Below are 16,121 nucleotides of genomic sequence, written 5' to 3'. Positions count from 1 at the left end.
GAAAATTTCTCCATAGAATCACCCTGTTCCAGCAGAAGCTCTGGGATAGTAATCTGGAAATAAAGATGTTGACTTTGTCCACACTGCCAAGTTTTGTTGAGAAAAAATTCCTTTTATTGACAAAATTGAGCATTCACACTGCAATGTGACTTTTTTCCCCAGAAAAATGGCCTCTCTCATCAACAAAACCCTCCAGACCCATGAGAAATTTATTTTTTTCCTTTTCTTCCCCCCTGGGTTGTTGACAAATGTGCTCTGTCACCAATTCGGGCCTCCAGAAAGTGGTGCACAATTGCCCATCCTCCACTTGGGTCAGCAGTTTGAACTCTGCTACCTGGCAGCCAGGTGTCCAGCTGCCTACCCTGCCTCCTTGAAAATCCACTGAAATTTAAATCCCTTTTCCTGATGGCTGGCTTTTCTCTGGGGGCTCACTGGAGAGGATAGTGACAGTCTGGTTGCATCCATATGACGGTTTGAGGCATTTAATTCAATGCATGAGGTACACTGGACAGGGCCATGCTTACAGATCGTGGGTCCTCCTCCACAATGGGCTGGCTCAGCATAGAGTGGTTTCATGGCATCTTCCAAGGAACTTTGCCTGGCCATACCAAGAAATGTTCACCCCACTGGAACCACGGCGCAGCTGTTTGCATGGGGAGAGGCGTCTGTTCAGTCTCAGCAGCAAGTGACCGAGATCTCTTCCTTATCACGGTCATCAGGAAAGTTAGTGGAAATGTTGGAAAAGGAGTTTGTAAGTGACATATTACAATGTGGGGCATATTACAGGGACCACATTGGAGAGTCTCAAACAGGTAAGAAAGCACCTTAAAAAACAAGGAGGATTTGGTTTCTGACGTACTAATTCAATTAACAGGTGAGTGCAGAAGTTGGGAACAATGCTTGGAAAGGGAAATGTAGAACTACAAGAACAACCAGGCCTTCCCCCAGCAGGCCACAGAACACATGATCAGGGTAATGGAGGAAGAAATGGACATGCTCAAGTGTTTAGTGAAGCCGCACAGCGAGCAATTATGGGTTCCCATCCCCTCCACAGCAGATTCGAAATTCTATGTCCACCAACTCCCTCTCTACACCTTCAAACTCCATTTAACCCTCTTGGCATTCTGATTTTCCCAAGCACTCTACCCTCTGTTCCAGCATTCATTATGATACCTGGAGTGACACACATTTGTGAGTTGTAAAACTTGCCAGCACCTCCTTTACTGTGGTTTAGTTCACTGGTCTCTGATCAATAAAGGCACGCTTGTATAAGTGTGCTACACTTTTATTTGCTGTGTAGCAGTCTCACAGACCAATCACTGAGGTGCAGGCTTTAAGGGCATGTTTCTGGTTATGCGTTGCAAACCCCAAATTAAAAAAAAAAAAAAAACACAGGGAGGCAGACAGGATGCTGGGCTGGATGGACCTTTGGTCTGACCCAGTATGGCTGTTCTTATGGAGAGGGGAGTACAGCCTGGAGGCAATCATTACAGTGGTTTATTTCAATGTCTCTCAGTTTCAAAGTGCACTGCCAAAGCCTCCCTGATGTTGAGAGCAGTTTTGTGAGCTCCTCTGACTGTTCTAGTGTCTGGCTGCTTGAACTCTGCAATCCAATGCTTTGCTTCCATGCTCCACCCATGAGCAAACAATTCTCCTTTAGATTCACACACATTATCCAAAGTTCAACAAGCTGTGATGCTTCTAGGAATATTTTCCTCACTGAGATCTAGGCTGACATGCAGACATCTCCATCTCACCTTCCATGTCCCAAAAGTGCATTCAACCAGCATGCTCAGCCTGTTGTTAAAATGCTCCTTACTGTTGCCCAGGAGCGTGGTTTCGTAAGCCAGTGCTGGAAGGGGTAAAATCCTGGTCTCCCAGGATCACATTTGGCATTTCCATAACCTGTCCCTACCCCACACTGCAATCGCGTGCTCTGGAAAGAAAGTCCCCACCTCGGTATTCCTGAAGATGCATGTGGCATGCACCTTTCTAAACCACCCAGTGTTGATGCCTCTGAAACACCCTCAAGTGCCTGCAGTACCATCGGACGTATCCCTTCTTGTGCTGTGCTCACTGGCAAGGTGTGCTGGCACTCAAATTGGAATATTGACCCCACCACCACAGTTGGTAGTTTGTCTGCAAAGCCGGCCACTAAGTTACGGATATTTTCCAGAGTCATGGTCTTCCACAGCAGAATGTGAGTTATTTCAATGCACACTTGCAGCTGTACAGCCCCCAGGGTAAACTTCACCACTCCAAACTCATTTGCAACTGACTGGCAGAAACTGGGAGTGATTCGTTTCCTCTCAGCAACAGTGACACACTTCTCAGCCAAGAGGGAAGCTCACATTCTTGTATCCTTGCACCACAATTTGGGGACCAGCTCAGCACACAACTTTACGCATCCTAAAGTTCTGCAGCCACTAGTCTTTATCCAACACCTGTGTGATGATGCAATCACACCAATAAGCGCTAGTTTCCTTAGTCTAAAAGCACTGATCTAACCCTGTATACTGCTCTATAACTGCCAGATGCTAAGGCAGGTTGCCACTGTCCATATCACACACACCGTCAGGTTCCTCTAAGGTTTCTTCCTCTGCCAATAATTTCAAGATGATCTTCATTGCCAAACCTAGTGAGGAGGGCTTTAAACTAGGTCGTTGGGACAAGGTGACACAAGTCCTGAGGTACGTGGGGAAGGAGGCAGGAACAATCAAGTGGGTTTCCTGGGTGAAGAGGAGAAAGTGGGCCAATCAGCCACTTCTCTAAGATGCTTGGTACACTAACACCAGAAGCCTAGGGAACAAACAGGAAGAATTAGAGGCCCTGGCACAGTCAAGGAAGTATGTGGCTGTTGGAATAACGGAGACTTGGTGGGACGATTCGCATAACTGAAGCATGGTCATGGAAGGCTATAAACTGTTTAGGAAGGACAGACGGGAGAAAAGGAGGAGGAGTTGCGCTCTTTGTGAGGGAGAAGTACGATTGCTCAGAGCTCCAGGATAAGGAGAGAGAAAATCCAGTTGAATGTCTTTGGGTTAAGTTTAGAGGCGGAAGTAACAGAGGTGATGTTGTAGTTCGTGTCTGCTATAGACCACGAGATCAGGGAGACGAGATAGATGAGTCTTTCTTCAGGCAGCTAACTGAAGCTTCCAAATCACAGGCCCTGGTTCTCATGGGAGACTTTAATCATCCAGACATTTGTTGGGAGACCAATACAGCAGCACACAGACAATCCAGGAAGTTTTCGGAGAATGTTGTGGATAACTTCTTGGTACAAGTGCTGAAGGAACCGACCAGGGGCTGTGCGCAACTTGACCTGCTGCTCAGAAACAGGGAAGAACTAGTAGGAGAAATAGAAGTGGGTGAAAACCTGGGCTGCAGCAACAATGAGATCATAGATTTCAAGATCCAGACAAAGGAAAGAAGGGTAAACAGTAACATACAGACCCTTGATTTCAAAAGGGCAGACTTCAACTCCCTGAGAGAACTGATGAGCAGGATCACTTGGGAAATGAAGATGAAGGGAAAAAGAGTTCAAAAGAACTGGCCGTATTTTAAAGAAATCTTACTGAAGGCACAGGAACAAACCATCCTGCTGCATATTAAGAAATATAAACATGGCAGGCAACCAGCTTTGCTTAACAGGGAAATCCTTAATCAGCTTAAACTCAAAAAGGATACGTACAAGAAATGGAAACGTGGACAGTCGACTAAGGAGGAGTATAAACATACAGCTGGAGAAAGCTGGGAAGTAATCAGGAAAGTGAAAGCACAATTGGAACCGCAGCTGGCACGGGATGTGAAGAGAAGGGTTTCTACAGGCATGTTTATAATAAACAGGTTATCAGAGAAGGTGTGAGGCTGTTACTGGACGATAGGGGTAACCTAGTGACAGATGATGTAGGAAAAGCTGAAGTACTCAATGCTTTTTTTGCCTCAGTTTTCATGGACAAAGTCAACTCCCACGCAACGGTCCTAGACAATGAAGTATGGGAAGGTGTAAGGCAGCCATCTGTGGGGAAGGAACAAGTTTTGAGCCATCTAGAAAAACTAGATATACACAAATCCATCGGTCTAGGTTTAATGCACCCAAGAGTACTGAGGCAATTGGCAGATATCATTGCTGAACCTTTGGCCATTATTTTTGAAGATTCTTGGAGATTGGGGGAGATACTTGATGACTGGAAAAAGGCAAATGTAGTGCCTATCTTTAAAAAAGGAAAGGACAATCCCGGGAACTATAGCCTGGTCAGCCTTACCTCAATCCCTGGGAAAATAATGGAGTGGATCCTCAAGGAATCCATTTTGGAGACTTGAAAGAGGGGAAAGTGATCAAAAGTAGCCAACATGGATTCACCGGGGCAAGTCCTGCCTGACCAATCTGATTAGCTTCTATGACAAGGTAACAGGACCTGTGGACAGGGAGAAGTCAGTGGATGTGATATACCTTGACTTCAGCAAAGCTTTTTATATGGTCTCCCACAACATTCTTGCCCATAAGTTAAGGAAATATGGATCGGATCCTTGGACTATAAAATGGATAGAAAGCGGGCTTGATGGTTGGGCTCAACAGGTAGTGGTCAATGGCTCAATATCTGGATGGCGGTCGGTTTCAAGCGGAGTGCTGCAAGGCTCGGTTCTGGGGCTGCTGTTCAACTTCTCTATTAATGACCTAGATGAGGGACTGGATTGCACCTCAGCAAGTTTGCACATGACACAAAACTAGGGGGAGAGGTAGATACGTTGGAGGGTAGAGAAAGAATCCAGAGTGACCTGGATAAATTGGAGGACTGGGCCAAAAGAAACCTGATGTGGTTCAACAAGGAGAAGTGTGGAGTCTTGCACCTGGGGCAGAAGAATCCCAAGCATTGTTATAGGATGGGTACTGACTGGCTCAGCAGCAGTATGATGGAAAGGGACATGGGGTTATGGCAGATGAAAGGCTGGATACGAGTATACAGTGTGCCCTTGTAGCCAAGAAGGCTAACGGCATGCTACGGTGCATTTGGAGGAGCATTTCGAGCAGATCTAGAGAAGTAGTTGTTCCCCTCTATTCAACACTGGTGTGGCCACATCTGAAATATTGCATCCAGTTTTGGGCCCCCCCCCCAGTATAGAAAGGATGTGGATTTGCTGGAGCAGGTTCAGTGGAGGGCAACAAAAATGATTAAGGGTCTGGAGCACAAGACCTCTGAGGATAGGCTGAGGGATTTGGGCTAGTTTAGTTTTCAGAAAAGAAGACTGAGGGGTGCCTTCAACTTCCTGAAGGGCAGCTCTTAAGACGCAGGTGAGAAACTGTTCTCAGTGGTGTCAGATGGCAGAACAAGGAGCAATGGTCTGAAGTTAAAGAGGGAGAGGTGTAGGTTGGATATTAGGAAAAACTACTTCACCAGGAGGGTGGTGAAGCATTTGAATGCATTTCCTAGAGAGGTGGTGGATTCTCCATCCCTCGAGGTTTTTAAGTCCCAGCTTGACAAGGTCCTGGCTGGGAAGACCTAGTGGGGGTTGATCCTGCTTGAAGCAGGGGACTGCACTAGATGACCCCCTGAGTTCCCTTCTAGCCCTGTGATTCTGTGACGCAAGGGTCATACACACACCATGAGCTCATTACACTCTCTGTATCAATTAGCTAGTTGTAAACTGAACTGGAAAGCAACAAGTCTAATTTGTGTGTTTCACCAAACTTTGCACTTGGCAGTTTATATCCAACCCACTTTTACAGTTGCAGGAGAAATCTTTTTGAAATTAGGATATGCATGTTTCACGTGTTAGCCGCAGTTCCTTGGTGCTCAGGGATGACTGTCTTTCATTAGATGATAGCCAGTTATTGGTGGTGGATCTGTGGGTGGATAACAAGACCATTCCAAGAGCTACAACAAGTGATGTCATAATTGGGACAGACATTGCACAATTGAAGGGGTGGATCTGGATTGTTGAGTCAGGGTGACCAATACACCAAGATTAGTGTTCTGTCTGTAGCCAAACATTCCAGAATTGAATCTATCACAATTCACTTCTCATTCCACTGGGCTAGCCAAGTTCCTTGAATCCCAGAAAACTGACTCACAAGACAGGGCATGTTCTCACAATTGAATCATGTGGAAGAGGGATGGGCAAAAAACTACAGGTCAAAGACCCTGAGCCATATTTGCAATACTGTGCAATATTGACACTCTTGCTTCCCAAGCCCTAGGCCAGGGGTCTTCAACCTGTGGCTCCAGAGATACATGAGGCTCTTTAAGGACTTCTTTCTGGCGCCCGACAAAATGAAATAAAACCCTTCCTGATTATTTTTGCTCAACAGCGAATTTCTAAACACTCAACAATGAACAACTCATATCTAAATAGCAAATGATATGCAATCTCGAAACACTGGATAACTTCCCCTTTAATATATGCAGTGCATTGTGGGACCTGATACTGTATCTATGTTTTGATCGCGTTGCTCATAAAATCTCGATTTTGAAAAGGAAAAGGAAGCTTGCGGCGTTCCTGCTGTGAAGGGCAACATGCTTTTTTAAGAAAACAGAAATTAAAAGTAAAATTTGCCTTGTTAAAACAGGTTCAGGAGTGAAAGTTAGGAAGACAGTGGTACAAACACACACATGTAAATTGTTTGGAAAAAGAATGCGTAAAAAATTTGTGAATGTCCTGCAGTAAATGTGTGTTGCATTACAATTCATTGTGTGTGCACTGTTCTTAACATAGGGGTTACAAAATGTATGGGCTGACATTATTTATTAAGGACTATTTCACGTGCACAAGCATTCCAGCTCTTGAATTACTGAGTTTTTACCAAATTTGCAAAACATAGCTTTTTTTGCTATTTTGGTTGCCAATCCCTGCCCTAGACCAACAAAAATGGAAAGGCCGCAGGGAGGTAGCTGTGTTAGTCTGTATCTTCACAAAACAAAACAAAAACTAAACAAATTGAAAGGGGCCTTGTTGTACAAATCCCATATTTCAAAATCCAACAAAGACACCTGGAAACAAACAAATGAGAAAGGCAAAAAGAACATGCCCGCAGCCGAAGTATATGTCAATATGACAAGAACAATAAAACAATTATGTATCATTTTAGATTATTTAAAGTACCACAAGTCCAGCCCTTTTTCTTTCATGCTTTTCCCATTCTTCTTTTCAGAACTGAAAAGGTGGACACTCAGAAAACACCTTCAGCTAAGGAGACTGGGCACCTTGCATCATTCCCATTGATCTGTATGGACACCAAACGGGAAAGACCGACAATCTTCACTATCCATGTCAGTGAGGTAATTTGGCCACTGCAATGCCAGAGAGCAGAAGAGTGTTCTGTGTCTAAAGGCTCATGGACAGAGTAAGGTCATGAAAAGAATACGCTAATTAAATTCCCTTTTCACAAACCACAAAATCACACTGAACTGCAAATTTAAGTAGCAGCATGGCATACCCTACAGGGATGCTAAAATTACAAACTCTTTTTGCTAGTATGGTTGGAAAAATAATTTATTAAACGTTGAATGATTAAGAAAATACCATTCAAAAAGTTTTATGACTCAATTATAGATAAAGTCAGAAAGGATCATTGTGATAATCTAGTCTGATGTCCTGTATAAAAACAGGATTCCTGAATTAATTCTTGTTTGAATTAGGGATGATAATCTCTCTCTCTCTCTCACACACACACACACATATTCAGAGTAGTAGTTGTAGTTCACAACTAACCATATGAGCAAATTTGCCCAGAAGACCACACACACTAGGTTCATGATGAAATGTGAAACTTAACACTATTTAGGAGCAACCTAAAATTAAGTCACAGAGGCCGTGTCTACCATAGTCACAAACTTTGAAATGGCCATGCAAATGGCCATTTCGAAGTTTAGTAATGAAGTGCTGAAATACATATGCAGCACCTTATTAGCATGTGGGCAGCTGCAGCACTTAGAAATTGATGCGGCTTGCTGCCGCGCGGCTCGTCCAGACAGGGCTCCTTTTCGAAAGGACCCCGCCTACTTCAAAGTCCCCTTATTCCTATGAGCAGATGGGAATAAGGGGAGTTCAAAGCTGCCGGGGTCCTTTCGAAAAGGAGCCCCATCTGGGCGAGCCATGTGAATTTCGAAGTGCCGTGGCCGCCCACATGCTAATGAGGCACTGAATATGTATTTCAGCGCTTCATTAGTAAATTTCAAAATGGCCATTTGCATGGCCATTTCGAAGTTTTTGGCTAGTGTAAACGTAGCCAGAGAAGTAGCCACATTAGCCTGTATCTTCACAAAACCAAAAAAGCAGCCCTATAGCATTTCAAAGACCAACAATTACTTGATTGGGGTCATATTCCTGTACTTCCACCAATGTGATATATGCTGTAATGTGCCAGCAATGACCCTCTGCTATGTTTTCAATGGAGCAGGCCGTAGCATTCAAAACTTGAAAGCCTACATTCTAAAGCAAAGAGACTTTAACACCAGATTACAAAGGTAGACATCTGAATTGGAGTTCATTTTCAAGTTTGATACTTTACACCTCAGTCTCAACAAAGGTATCAATTACTTTATGCATTACAAGGACTGTTTCCCCATCTTTGACACCCGTACTGATCCCAGTCTGCCCAATTAGCTTAACAGACACTTAGGCTGTGTCTACAATACAAAAATAACTTCAAAGTACAACTTTGAAGCTGAGTGTCTACACGCACCCTGCTTCTAAGTTAAACTTCAAAGTAGGGCACTACTCTGTTCCTGGGAATGGAGTAAGGACTTCGAAGTTTGGTTCCCTACTTCAAGGTTAACTTCAAAGTAAGGGGAAACGTGCGTAGATTCTCAGCTGACTACTTCGAAGTAGTGCCTGACTTCGAAGTTAGTTCCTAGTGTAGATGCAGTTACAGTGAGTAAATTTCTTCCCCCCTCTCCCACTTCTGCCCTATGTAGCTCATTTGTCAGTTTTTATTTAATTTTTTTTCTATCTTTCTGTTACAGTCTCTTCACCTCAGTTTTCATTTATCAGAATTTTCCAGATCTGAAGAAGTGGGTCTGTCCCACAAAAGCTCATCACATAATAAATTATTTTGTTAGTCTTTAAAGTGCTACAAGCCAGCCTTTTTTGTTTTCCAACATCAAGGTAAAACAACCAACCAACCCAGGGCGGGCTTGCTCCTCCCAGCACAGGTGTGGAATGTTACATACAAACACCAAAGGTAAAAAGTGATGAGCAATACAGGAAACCTGACTCTGCATTTAAGGCTGTTACCCCTATCTACCACCAGAAATGAGGCCAAAGATGGGAGCGCATCATTTGCCTGCTGAGGCATTATACTCGGGAAGCAGGCACACGGACGGCATAACACTTCTTTCCATTCAGTGCAGATAACTACAGTGTTCTACATTGTCGAGCACAGAGTCTATTCACATTCAGGCTTGCTTCCAAGAGCAAGAACCTGTGAAATGCCTGTTACATGTCACACAGAGATTCATAGGAACAAGGCCTTTGTGTGGAAAGCACAGGAACTCAAAGCATGATGGGGCCAGCGGGGTGTGGTATTCTTTGTTATTCCCCAATTCTCTTTACACCACTCCACAAAGTGATGCAAAATTACAATGAAACTCAGTAATTTGAGCATTTGTGTTTATTCTGTTCCATCTCAGCTCTTTTGTTCTGCATAGCACTGTGGGGTATGGAGGCCTAATGGCATTTTCATTAATAGATATTTCTTCCTTCTGGCTGGGAAGAAGGGGAGCCTTAACATCCAGTCTCTCTCATCCTATGTCCCCAGTATGTGTGTAAGAAAAAAGAAAATAGCTGTAACTCCCTTTGGAGCTTACCACTCTGTGGAATGCTGGACTGAGCTTCGAGGAGACCCTACACTATGGAGAAAAAACAGAGTAGCTCAAGAGTCTCTGGATAATTTCCTCACATGCTTAGAAACTGAGATAGGGTCAAAATAGACAAACTGCCTCCTTAAGCCAACAGGGAAGTTTCTGATGGGGTGATTTATATGGTGTTTGCTTGGCCAATAAGGAGTGAGCGCTGGTGTGGCCTAACTCAGAGACAAAGGGAGTAATTTTCAGATCCATTGAGTTTGGAGAGGAGAACGTAACACCCAGAGAGTCTCTGCCTAGCTCCCATTACCCTCAAACGGAGGCTTGGGATTGTTGCAGAACCCTGTCTGTAATTCCCAGAGAAGACCCTGTCCCACCCCACCAATGTTTGCAACACTGTTACATACATCTTTGGGCTCATTCTACATATTCCATCTGTCTGGGAAAGTGTCAGGGAGAGACCTGGGGATTGTGGTACAGTTGGAAGCGTTGAAAATTTGTTGCATTCACGTGTAAGCACTTGCTTAACCATAATATTTTCCTTCCCTACAGCCTCAGCAATAAAGCCTGTCCTTTACTTAGACTTGACAGAATTTGCTTTTCACGTGTTTACAATGTTGATGAATAGCATGGATGTTTATTTTAAACCATATTTTACTGATTTCAAGGTTTATAGTTGTGCAAAGTTATGATGTTTTTATATTATATTTATTTAAATGTTCACAGATGTAGGAAATTATGGGGGACAAATTATAGTTATTTAATGACACTAGGCACTGAGGATTCAAAAAGTTAACGCTTTGTAACCATTCTAACAAGTTATGAATCTCACATACCAAAATATACAACACAAATATGTTTAAATCCAACTCCAATTGCTTCTCAAACATTTTTCTTATCTTGCCTATTTATTATCATCACTACAAATATTTTGTCAGCAGTTTGTATGCATATGATGAAATAGACATAAGACATTTATCGAGGAAAAACAAAACCCTAAACCTTTTAAGTCTATTTATCATACTGTAATTTTGGGGTATGCCATTTCATGAGATGAGGCTTATATTAGTGCATTTTGTTTCTTGTACACTAGGTCATATTCCTTGTCAAGAGGAGCAGTATTAGTCAGTCATTCTCCCACAGCTCAGCAACATTTGTCCCAAGCAAAAAGAGGAGCCACCATGAGTATAGGCAACAGGTATTTTGCCAAAGAACCCAGGAGCCAGCCTATGCAAAAAGGAAGGGAAGTCAACCTCAAGTAACAAGCACTAGGCAGGAAGCTTAAGACATGCCTCAGAGCAGGGGTAACATCACACAGTCAGAGGCAACAGCTAGCAATTTTAATAGGAGCAAGTCAAACCCCAAATTGAATCACCTGAGATCTTCCATAAAATTTACTATAGTAGAACCTCAAAAACATGAACACCAGAGTTACTGACTGACCAGTCAACTGGACAGCAAAGTGAATCCAGAAAAGACAACGTCGGTGGCAGCAGTACACACACATACACCGTGTACTGAGTTTGCAGTGTATCTGAACTTCCTGTCCCCCACCTCTACATGCAGGACAGCCACTTACAGCAAGATACTGGGGCCAGCCAGTGGAGCAGGAGCACCTCACTCCGAGGTGCTACTGAAGCCTGGTCTGGAGCATCAGTTGCTGGACCTGGAGCCAAAACTTCACTTTCTTCAGCATTATGAGTATTTCAGAGTTACAGCCTCCATTCCTGGAGAGTTCATAGCTTTGAGGTTCTACTCTACAGGAGACCCTCCGTTCATCTTTGGATCTTCAATATAAAGGTGAAAGTTTTAACAGTCTTCTAGGTCAGTGTTTCTTGAATTTTTTGGCTGTGTCTACACTAGCAAGTTCTTTCAGAAACTCGGGCCCTTTTTTGAAAGAACACGTGGAGCATCCACATACAACATGCATTCTTTCAATCCGAAATGGAAAGAATGTGGCTTTCCTTCCGGAAGCCCTCTTCTGCTCCTGCATCAGGAAGAGCATCTCCTTTTGAAAGCTTCCCTTGGGGGAAATATATATATATTTGATGCTCTGTAGGCCCTTTTTTTTGAAAGACCAGTCTGAATGGCACCAGATTTTTCAATCCCTGGCCCGTTCTTTCAAAAGAGTGGGGGCTGTGTGGACGCTCTCTATCAAAAGAGCTGAATGATCTTTCGATCCACATTTTTGTGTGTGGATGTGCTCTTTTGAAAGAAGATCTTCCAGAAGACCAACTTTCCAAAGATCACTGCAGTGTGGACGTGGCCTTTGAGACCATGGGACACCAAACAATAAGATTTTTTATGCGGAATACCTATGAAAATTTTCTTAAAAATTCGTCAGACCAAAAAGTAAAAAAACAAAAGCCAGCAACATATACAGCAAAAAGAAAATGAACTAATTTCATCAGGTATCATAGCAATGAAGTAGTAACATTTTATCTGGTTTTAATAACAGAAAATATATTTTCCAAACAGTCACAGCACGCCTGGGAGTAGTTTGTGGAACATAGTTTAAGAAACACTGTTATAGGCTAACCTATTTGTGGCACACTTTACCTATGTATCACCGATAATGCACTGTGACAGCCTCTCCTAAAATTATACAAAGTATTAGCCTATACTTGTAGGATCCTTAATGCACTGGTTCTGATTCCATACCCATTGGTGAATTTGGAGCAAAGGTAATGTATCATATAAATTCCATAGCTGAGATATCTTGAATCCACTAATGACATCAAACAGAAAACTAAACACATTAGAATTTTCCTCGTGAAAGAGGTACATAACCAGACTAAACTACTATGCATGCATAGTAAGTCAGGCAGTTGTATTTTGTAAGTGGAGAGAGGGTGAGAAAATAAAAAAAAAAAAAATCTTTAAAAACTTGTCTACAGGTCTATCTATCATCATTAGCCAATCTAGCCAAATACTAGAAAAACAAGGTTTGAATTCCACACAGCTGTTCAGTTCACTCATTCCCATTACACAGCTTATTCCAAAGACCAATGAAATAAATGGGAACTTTTCTAATGAGACGTGGCACGCAAGTTGTTCTACACCAAAAGAAATTTCTTACAGAACCTGTCTCTGCAGTTAGTAGGAGAAGAGAGACATTCTCCTTGGAAGTATTACACTTGTGTTGCTTTTTATAACAATATTCTGCAGTCTAGCTTTGCAAACACACAGAGGCACAAGTTGTTTTCTGATTCGTTACGTCTACAGTAGCCATCCCCCTTTGAAAGGGGGATGCAGCACCTCATTAGCATAATGGCAGCCATGCCACTTCAAAAGTGCCGCCCTCGATCATGTGTGGCTCATTTACATGGGTCCTTTTTGAAAGGACCCCGCACTCTTCAAAATCCCGTTATTCCTATAACCAAATAGGACCCCGTGTGGATGAGCCATGTGTGACTGAAAGTGCCATGGCTGTCATCATGCTAATGAGGCGCTGCATATTCATTGCAGCACCTCATTAGCATATCCCAAAGTGTCTCATTAGCATCCCCCTTTTGAAAGGAGGTGGGCTAGTGTAGACACAGCCATTGTGTTTTCAGATCCACTCATAGTTCACTTGGGCTACACAGCCAGCTATTTCAAGATAACTGCTGTTATTCTGAAATAACTTTGCTGTCATCTACACTATGTATACATTATTTCTAAATAAATTCAAAATAGTGGGTGGTTATTTCAAAATGTGTAAAACTCATTTCAGCTGAAATAGCACCTATTTTGAAATAAGTATTTCAAAATAGATGCAGGATAGCCCTTATTTCTAAATAGCAACATCGAAATAAGCACGATGAGCTGCCTCAACAGCATCTATTAGCTATGTCGACTCTAGCCCCCTTCTTTCAGAAGGGGCATGTTAATAAGGCAGTTCAGAATGAGGTGCTGACATGAATATGCAGTGCCTCATTAGCATAATGGCAGCTGCACAATTCGAAAGTGTCACTTTCAGAATACACGCTGCCTATGTAGATGGGGGCCTTTCAAAAGGACCAAAAGGGAAGAAAGGGCTTTTGAAGTCTGAGGAGTCCTTTCAAAAAGCCCCCATCTACACAGGCAGCGTGCATTCCAAAAGTGGCACTTTTAAATCACGCGATAACATGTGTTGTTCTCGAATTATGTTAAATATTCAATATGTGCCTGCTTCTCTACATTTCCCCAACCTAATTATATTTATTTAGAATTATGTGTTTCATAAGATTCAATTTAAGGGCCTCATATAGTAAACTCTTCTATACCAGCAGCCCTGTGACTGGGAAGTTGCCCGATATTCAAATATTTTGGATAGTAGTGAGATATACCTAGCAATGCAAAACACTAAACAAAAAACGATTAGATATTGAGAAACAAACAAAAAATGTATTCAGAAGACTTTATTTACCAATAACAGTAGCATTGTACAAGCTTACAGGCTGCCTCTATACTAGCAAGCTCTTTTGAAAGATTTTTCAAAAGAAGGGGGCTTTTTTGAAAGATCCTGTGGAGCGTTTACATGCAAAATGCATTCTTTTGAAAGTAAATTGAAAGACTGTAGAACTCCTTTTGAAAGCACTCTTGCGCTCCTGTTTCAGGAAGAGCGCCTTCTTTCGAAAGCTTCTTTAGAAAGAAAACATGCTTAGACGCTCCTCAGGGCCCTTCTTTGGCAAGAGGAGTCCTTATGGCACCCGATTTTTTGATCCCTGGCCCGTTCTTTCAAAAGAGCAGGGGCTGTGTGGATGCTCTCTTTCAAAAGAACGGATCGGTCTTTTGATCCATTTTTTTGTGTGTGGACGCACTCTTTGGAAAGAAGCTCTTTCAGAAGAGATCTTCTGGAAGAGCTTCTTTCGAAAGATCTCTGTAGTGTAGACATAGTCATACTGAATTTGCTATATTTATTTGTATTTACTTTCACTATACTGTGCTTATGAAAAACATGACTAAAATTTACTTACAGTTAAAATGCTTTTATTTCAGAGTTCTGAACAACAGAAAGAGAAGTTACTCACCTGTGTAGTAACGATGGTTCTTCGAGATGTGTCCCCGTGGGTGCTCCACAGTAGGTGTCGGGCTCGCCCCGGCACCACAGATCAGAAAATTTTCAGCAGTCTCCGTCAGGTTGCGCATGCGCTGATGCACGCTGGTCCTTCGCGCGCCTTCGGTCACATGCATGATCCAGTCCCCGCCAGTTCATTGACCAACTGCCCCAGATGCTTCTGAAAAACGCGAAAAACAGAGCTCCAAAGCGGGGAGGAACAGGTGGGTAGTGGAGCACCCACGGGAACACATCTCAAAGAACCATCGTTACTACACAGATGAGTAACTTCTCTTTCTTCTTTGAGTGGTCCCCGTGGGTGCTCCACAGTAGGTGACTACCCAGCAGTGACCCCAATTAAGGAGGTGGGTGTCCGCTTATGTGCAGCTTGCCCTTGATAGGACTGCTGTCGATAGGTGTGTATCCTCATCGAACACCCAGTGCGTGGCATAATGCTTGGCAAAGGTGTCGTAAGATGACCAAGTCGCCGCTCTGCAGTTGTCTTTTAATGTGATTCCTTTGAAGAAGGCTGTCGATGCTGCCATCGCTCTGGTGGAGTGAGCCCTGGGCGGAACTAGCAGAGGGGTCTTACTCAGCTCATAACACAGTCTTATGCAGGATACAATGTGATTTGAAATTCTTTGTGAGGATAGGCCTTCCCCTTTCGACCTGGGTGCGAGAGACACCAGGAGTCTGTCCGTTTTCCGGAAGGGCTTAGTTCTGTCTATGTAAAAGGCCAACACCCTCCTTACATCTAGCAGGTGCAGCCGCGCCTCTTTGCTGGAGTTGTGAGGCTTAGGATAAAATGAGGGTAATACTATTGGTTCATTAATGTGGAACTCTGAGGCAAACCTTTGGAACGAAGGCTGGGGGTAATCATAAGATCACCGCTTCTTTTGAGAATACTGTGCAGGGTGGCGTTGCCATTATTGCTGCAAGTTCACTCACCCTGTGGGCCAACGTAATAGCGAAAAGGAAGGCTGTTTTCAGGGTAAGTAACCGGAGGGGTACTGTGGCCAATGGTTCAAAGGGTGGTCCCGACAGCGTGTGAAGGACCAAGTCCAAACTCCATGACGGTGATAGCAGTTTCTGAGGGGGGTACAGGTCTACCAGCCCCTTTAGGAACTGTGTGACCATAGGATGGGCGAATATGGTTGGCCCTTCCTCTTTGTGTTGAAATGCTGATAGAGCTGCAAGATGGACCTTTAGTGAGGAAAGGGAGAGTCTGTCTTGTTTTAGCTCCAGCTGGTATTCTAGAATTGCAGGTATAGGGACGCCCTGAGGAGCCAATTGCTTGG

General features: G+C 43.3%; 1 protein-coding gene across 1 annotated transcript in view; it reads right to left on the bottom strand.

Annotated features, from left to right (window-relative positions):
- The window catches only part of CLSTN2 (calsyntenin 2), a 734,144-nt gene that overhangs the window by 233,105 nt on the left and 484,918 nt on the right, over positions 1-16,121 (bottom strand). The window lies entirely within an intron of this gene.

This window comes from Carettochelys insculpta, chromosome 10 (assembly GCF_033958435.1).
Source record: "Carettochelys insculpta isolate YL-2023 chromosome 10, ASM3395843v1, whole genome shotgun sequence".
In the NCBI taxonomy this organism is placed as follows: domain Eukaryota; kingdom Metazoa; phylum Chordata; order Testudines; family Carettochelyidae; genus Carettochelys; species Carettochelys insculpta.
This window is presented reverse-complemented; position numbering and strand designations above follow the sequence as displayed.